This window comes from Mercurialis annua, linkage group LG7, assembly GCF_937616625.2.
Source record: "Mercurialis annua linkage group LG7, ddMerAnnu1.2, whole genome shotgun sequence".
Taxonomy (NCBI): Eukaryota; Viridiplantae; Streptophyta; class Magnoliopsida; order Malpighiales; family Euphorbiaceae; genus Mercurialis; species Mercurialis annua.
In genome coordinates this window covers 22,480,626-22,488,745 of record NC_065576.1, presented here as the reverse complement: position 1 = coordinate 22,488,745, position 8,120 = coordinate 22,480,626, and positions in this window count along the sequence as shown.

The window sequence follows — 8,120 nt, the reverse complement described above, 5'->3', positions numbered from 1 at the left end:
GTAAATCACGTTCGTTTCATTCGTTTATTCTATTCATTATTGTCAAATACCTTCTAAGTTAATATCCCTCATGTTGTAGCGGATTTCTGAGATTGTTGCTACGTTACATCAGTAGGTTATATCCTCTTTAATCTCTATGCTTCAAAATCAATTAAGGTACGTAAAGATTCCTCCGTTCGTCGCCGTTACGATCCGTCGTGTTCTTGATATTTTGCTCTGTTTCTTTTTATGTTTCTGCCGATGGTTATTATTCCTTTGATTATGATCTTGATTAATTATGTTACTGTGATTATTAATACTCTATGGCTTGATATTGGTTGTGATTTTTTTGATTCAGATGGCATTGAGTTATTACTGTGTTATTTGAATTGTTTTTCTTTCATACTGTTAGTTTGGTTTTTGTTGATGGCGGGATTTGGGGATGGTGCTTATCATGGCCATTTCCTTTCAATTTGATTGACTTTTGTTTGGGTAGTATCTTAATCAATTGGATGGATTCTAATGAGTGTTGTTATGGGTTTGATTATGGCAGATGGAATTTTGAAATAACATTATTTTATGGTCTTCTTAAATGGTTTGGTGGGAAATTTTGTTAATCAAAGTGTGTTGGCGTGTTTCCTTTGGTTATGTTCAAATAATTGGTTTTTGAGTTCTTATTTTTATTGGCTCACTTGATCTCAATTTTGGTGGCAGTGGTTGTCTTTCAAAATTAAAATGGTCACTTGGGTTCTTAATTTGTTGTTCACTTTGGCCACGTTTTTTTTTTGTTCTGCTTTGTACCAATTATTATGGCTTTTGAATTCATAAATTATAATTGGATAATTATTATTTATAACTAATTAACTGGTTTTGTTTATATCGATTTGAATTCGAATTTTCAATTATTGTTTTAAATTTTGATAATATTATTTAAATCTGAGAATAATATTTATTTAATTTCAATTGAATTATGTTTGATATTTATAATCGGAAACGAATATTATTTTATAATCTAAATTAATATAATTACTCGGGTAATTATATTTGATTTCGAATATCTTTTTGGTATGTCATTTTAGCTAAATCACAATTTAGCGCTTGAACGTTTTTAAAACTTATTTGATTAAATTTTGATTGTAACTTGGGTTACTTGAAGTTAAGCTATTGGGTCCCGTTTTAAATATTGATTTATTATTTTATCAAAGTTGATTTTATAATTATAAACTATGGTTTATAATTGGATATGATTATACTTATTTTATCAAAGTGATTTTGGAAATTATAAACTCCGGTTTATATTTTGATAAAATATTTTGGGTCGGGTTAGACTTGGGTCACCCGACATATGAGGTAGCTTGGTAGTTATTTGTAACTCGGCTAACACAATATTTGAGGAAATGAATTTAAGTTATTATTTATTTATTATTTAAAGTAATATTTTACGGAACGGATTTTAAAGCGGAAACCCAATAGACTTGACTTGTTTATTTATTTGAGTATTGTGTTACTCAATGTGGTTCATTTTGACTCGGGTCATTACGTGATTAACTGTTCATTCTATTCTGGCTATGTTTATGCTTGACTCGGTATTGTGCTAGTCCTATGTGGTGTCTAGTATTCTTAGAGTTAGGGGTTGAATGGATTTTAACTTATATATTGTTTTAGACCCGTCGACTGCTCGTGCTTCGGAGTCTACGCAGGTTAGATGTTTGCCAAGATTCACGTGGATAAGCAAGCGGTGAGTTTGTAGTGCTATTTACCGCTTTATTAAGTACCGCATCATATTTTAATATTATAAATGCTTTTGAATTGTTTTAAGCAATTATGGATCTGGATTGAAACGAGCTACTCGATAGGCTTGTATCGAGACTGTGTGCACCGGTAAGTACTCTGGGATCGGCAGACTAAAGTCTTGCTTACGGTGGTATATGGCGAGGATTTATTCCCGTCCACTCTGGGTTTATCAGTATGATATGTCATACTTACGCTGGGATAATTTCAATACTGTTATTCCATAATCTTATTATTATTAGTAAAAAAGGTTTTGATTTAAGGGTTTTAAACTTAATAAATATAAATAGTATTGCGAACTCATCTCAGTATATCTGACCCCGTTGTTTTCCTAAATTTTCCAGGTTTATTATTTTGAGCGAGTCTGCTGATCTCCGAATCTTTATTCCTCGGAGGTTTATTTTCTTTTAATAAATTGTCAAACTACCTTTATTCTTAGACCGCAGTAGTAAACTAGAAGTCTATATTATTCTAGTCTGTTTGTCGGATTTGTCTGACTGGCTTTATTTTATACTTTGGCATTATTATTGTTTAACTCTGCTTATTTTTATTTAATGAAAGTACTTATATTTAAACTGTTAGTTTAAGTTGGAGTCTCAGTTGCCCCGAGGATTGGATTTTCTGCAGGTTTATATGATTGGTGGTTTTCCACAAGGCTTGCTACGGGTTTTGGTACAACCATACCCATACCCTAGCGCCGGTCACGATCCATGAAATTGGGTCGTGACAAACTTGGTATCAGAGCTTTGGTTTCAAACCAAGGCCATTTGCATAATATGTGTTTACTCTGTTAAGTTATTAATGAGTCATAGGTACTACTGCGGAATTAGGTTTCATGTCTTGTCTTTGAAACGTCATCTTTTGATTTTAAAATTTTCTGCCTACGCTGATAGGATTGCGTCGGGTCAGTCAATATTTATGTTTTGATTTGATGATTTTATTTTATTTTATTGATGTTTTTCACTTGGGTGATTTTAATTGCTTTTGATTTTTCGGGAAATCATATATTCATAATTTGCTTTAATTCATGCTTGTGCATGATGTTATTTTCTTATCATTTTGTTGATGTGTTTTACTGGATGATGATATTTTGACTTTTATACCTTCAATAAAAAATTTGACGTTGAATTAATTTGTGAATACTTCTGCTTTGGCCGAGAGCCTCGATTTTAAAAATGATATTTGTCAGGCTTTGACATTGTTTGGATTTAAATGATTTTTCACCGAAAAATCTTTATCACGTTTTATTGATTATGTTGATGACCACGTATTGGTTTCAAAAGTACCTTAATGAAATTATTTTTCCTAGCTGGTGTGTTAACGCAAAATGGTCAAATGGGTAGTCTGGACACGACACCCTAAAATATTAATTTCAGTATTTGGCTAGTAAATTGAAATTCATGTATTTTAAAATTTTAATTTTGACTGAGGATTGAAAAAGAGTTGTGGTTTTTAATTAAAATGAATTTCTCATAATTTAAAGTTTAAATTTTTACGTCTGGATTGGTACTTCTAAAGTGATTGTTTTTGAAATAAAATTATTTTGAAGGGGGGATACAGAGTTGGCAATTTAATATTTTTTTTTTAACGGAGGCAATTTAATATTACTTTCGTAATTTTACCATATTTTGGTATGTAAAAAATTGTAATGTTGTTGGTCTTATGCTCGATTTTCTAGTATTGACTAATGTATGTGTTTTTAAAAAGATTGTTGGAAATTAAATTTGTTTTCTTACTTGGGTGATGTGTTGATGTTGTCCTTTGGATGACGTCGAGTTTCCTATTTTGAAAGGATTGGAATTTGTTTAAAACGCGTTTTTCCAGATTGGGAAAATAATTTGTATACGTTTTACAAATGGTAAATGCGGGTTTGAATTGGGTCACCCAAATTTGGAGTTGAGTTTGGAAGTTGTAATTATTCGGGTAACTCGATGAGTTAAAAAAATTGAGGCATTTGCAAACAAATTTTAATCAATGTTTTGTAAAGAGGTTTTCCGGAAAATGAATTTTTAAACTGAAGGGGCTCAACATTAACTTGAAATCTACTTTGTAAATATTACCTTTTGGAAGGGATTTTAATAAATATCTTTATTTATTTGATCTGATTTGACATTTTTAGCATGTCGTTTCATGATTTAATGTTTTAATCATTGTTGGGTTGTTTGAGTTGTTACAATGTCGGTAGGAATTCGTTGATCATATAAGATGTTGCATGCTAAATTCTTTTGGAATTATATTGGTTACCTACCCTAATGAGTAATTTCAAGATGCTTAAGTGTTTTTCGGATTTGTGATCAATTCTTGACCTATATTACTGTGTTATTATTCTTGTCTCTAATGTTGATTAAGTTATGCCTTATTAGTTTTGTCCTCGTTGGCCTCATTGTGTGGAGTAGCATGTGAGGGTATTCCTCGCTAGTTTTCTTTGGCTTAACTTTGACATTGGTGTCAATGTACAATTCGAACCTTTGTTTTGACCCTGCGATTAGTTTGGATGTTCTAATTGGCTTAGTTGGATCAAACGTTGTGACTCTGAAATCGAAGTGATTAATTTTGTTATCAAAAACATTTGAGGAGCGATTCTCAAGAGCTGTTCGCAGATTCGAATTTCAAAATCTGTCATTGTCAGAGGAAGGCGATTTGAGTGATATTACTCACCACCGGTGGAATATTCTTCTCGTGAGTGTTCGCCTTGTGCGTGGAATTTCGAGCATTATGCATTTCTACGTCGGGTTCGTTTGTGATAAATTGTAGTATCAAAATCTTTCGGCTTTTGGCATTCTGGAAAAGAATGTGGAAACTGTGTTCGAGGTAGATCAATGTAGTAATACACTGGCGTTTTCTTTAGGTAGATCGGTGAAATACCAAAACTGATAGTGGAGCTGTGAAGGCGGTCGTGTTGTTTGATGCCTTTGGAAAATTTTCAATTCGATTGAGGGGAAATTCGTTGTTAGGTAAATTTTAGTTACGTTGTTGATTTTAGGTTATTTCGTTAATGACGTTATAAATTGGTGGACTAGGACAACGGAGATGGGCAAATATGTCAAGATGGACGAGTTCTCGTCTCACAGAGTGTAATGTCTAGTAAATCTTTTAAAGAGGAATTGAATTCTAAATGTTGATTTCTTAAAGTAATTGAAATGTTTTTATCACGTAATTGTGCCCAGACATGTCATGAACATGCATTTTAAAATGTCACGAATAGGGAACTGCATTGAGTATTGAGTATGATCACTAATTAAAAGAGAAATAAATAATTGATACATGCATTTAGTACATTCATCACGACATTAAATGATTAGGGTTGAATGCAACTCTTTGGGGATGAGAGCTGTCATCACCCTGGCGCACAATTATGTAAAATAAATTTTATCAGTAAGACTTTTCAAGAAAAATATTTTGTTATAAACTCGCGAGTTATCTTGTGAAAATGGTGTTTAAAAGGTTGATAAATTTCAAACAGTTTTGAAGTTTTGGTTGGAAACTAGACAAATACTCTGTGATGACGATAGGGATTTAGAAGGAATTGCATTGTAAGGAATTGTTTTATATTTTGAGAATCTGTACTTGATGAAGAAGAGTTATGGTTATAGGGTTGTACTCGATGTTTAGTTGTGGTAAGTACGGAAAAATATTGAGTGCGGATTAAAGGATTGTGTCAGCGTAAAGTATATAATTTGAGGATTTTTGATTTAAGAAAATTGGTTATGCTCTGCGTGTTTAATTAAATTGTAAGATTTAAAAGGATTTTATTTTTACAGATTCGATTTGTGTAAAGAAAAAAAAAACTTTTGATATCGATATGGAAATTTTCGTAAATAAAAGAATTCTTATTGTAAAAATTTAACTTTTGAGAAGTGATGAAACGTTGCCAGTTTTGATTTAAAGCATATTTTTAATTTTTCTAAATGAACGATTTTATAAAATCGTGAAATTATTTTGTAAGTAAGGTTCGGTTATGATTTCAAATTGAGAGTATTTTATTATGTTGATACGTTTACGAACAAAAGGATTTTTCAACGGGTTAATTATTTTCGGTTGAAAGTGAAACTTAAATTTGAGGTGCAAGTGATTTTAAATTGAAGGTGGATTGCGTTATTATATATTTGTGTTTACGGAAAGCGTCTTTCTATAAAAATTTTGTTTTGAGCATAACCAATAATCCGATTGATTGCGATTTAATCTTAGTGATTCAAAATAAATGTCAAGGATGAAATAATTTTGTTATCGGGAGTTTAAGTTTTGTATTCCAAAAAAATTGGTGTGTTTTCTTACGTCTTAGTTCTCGAAGTTGATGGTATTGTCGAGCTGATCTTAGTTGGTTGAACCGAGACAATACTAATAGTGTTAGTTTTCAGCCAATATTTTGTGAGAGCATATTTGATCTGAACGATATTTTGATTTGCTGTTAAGCCTTCTCATTGAGGTAATTGATATTATGACCACTATAAGTAGTGCGTAGGCGTTATGTGATGTAAGATTTTTTTTTTCAGTATAGAGTGCTTGTAGATTTTCGGTTTGTAGGATTTGGAGTTTGGCTTTATAAGTTTTCGAATTGAATTTTGGGTTTGAGAAATAATTTTTTTAATTCGTTCACACGTGGTGTTTGAGGAGCCGTTTGAGGTACCAAATTGTTGATCTTAGAGTTTTTCGCGTAGGCGTGTGGTGATCATTCAAATTTTCGATCCAATTTTATCTTCGAACTCGTATTTTAATAAGTTGGGGAGAATGTCCATAAAATTTTCAGCGTGTTTTCGGTTATTATGGTTTACTTTGCTTTTACTCTTCTCAGTCTCATTTATGATAAGATTACCCTTGGATAGGAGTTTTGTTTAAACTTTTGAGATTGCAGTGATGTTTTACTTAGGCGGAATTAAGCGATTTTTATTTTGTTATCCGTTGAGTTGTCCCTCGGTCGTGAGTAATTTTGGAAATCAGAAATTGTGATGCGTATATTTTCTTTCGTTCCGTCGAGAATGTGTTACTTCGTATTTTGAGTTATGTGTGAGTTTTGCGTATTGTAATTGAGTTTTTATTACTTGGCTTTGTGGTAAATTTGAGGACGAATTTTTAATAAGTTGGGGAGAATGTAATATCCCGTATTTTTCCGTCATAGTTTCGTTGTGTTTCCGACTTAGTTTCGGATTATTAATGGTGGACTTAGCAAGTGTGAAACTTTAATTGGGGTTGGCGTTGTATATTGTATGTGTCGCATGTGTCGTGTGAGTTTTCGATGGCGATTTGATTTGTATCCGAATTATAAACGATGTTGTGTTCGCCTTCCAAATCTGACATGTTTTGATAAAATATTAATATCTCCCAATTGAACCGTTGGATCGGGCTCATTTTTGGATATGTTGTGCACGACAAATAATTGACCGTTGGATTAAAATTTGAGGAAATCTGGAGGAGCGATGGAGTGCACGATCGTGCACTATGCGGTTACGGAATTTCAGATATTTAAATAGCCTCTTACGTTTTCAAAACCCTATTTTTCATAGTCTATTGTTTTCTATCAACCCTAGACGACTCCCTCACCCTCAAACACTCTGAAATATTCTACCATCATCCCTAATCTTTAGCTTTCGCATTCGGTAAGTAAATCACGTTCGTTTCATTCGTTTATTCTATTCATTATTGTCAAATACCTTCTAAGTTAATATCCCTCATGTTGTAGCGGATTTCTGAGATTGTTGCTACGTTACATCAGTAGGTTATATCCTCTTTAATCTCTATGCTTCAAAATCAATTAAGGTACGTAAAGATTCCTCCGTTCGTCGCCGTTACGATCCGCCGTGTTCTTGATATTTTGTTCTGTTTCTTTTTATGTTTCTGCCGATGGTTATTATTCCTTTGATTATGATCTTGATTAATTATGTTACTGTGATTATTAATACTCTATGGCTTGATATTGGTTGTGATTTTTTTGATTCAGATGGCATTGAGTTATTACTGTGTTATTTGAATTGTTTTTCTTTCATACTGTTAGTTTGGTTTTTGTTGATGGCGGGATTTGGGGATGGTTCTTATCATGGCCATTTCCTTTCAATTTGATTGACTTTTGTTTGGGTAGTATCTTAATCAATTGGATGGATTCTAATGAGTGTTGTTATGGGTTTGATTATGGCAGATGGAATTTTGAAATAACATTATTTTATGGTCTTCTTAAATGGTTTGGTGGGAAATTTTGTTAATCAAAGTGTGTTGGCGTGTTTCCTTTGGTTATGTTCAAATAATTGGTTTTTGAGTTCTTATTTTTATTGGCTCACTTGATCTCAATTTTGGTGGCAGTGGTTGTCTTTCAAAATTAAAATGGTCACTTGGGTTCTTAATTTGTTGTTCACTTTGGC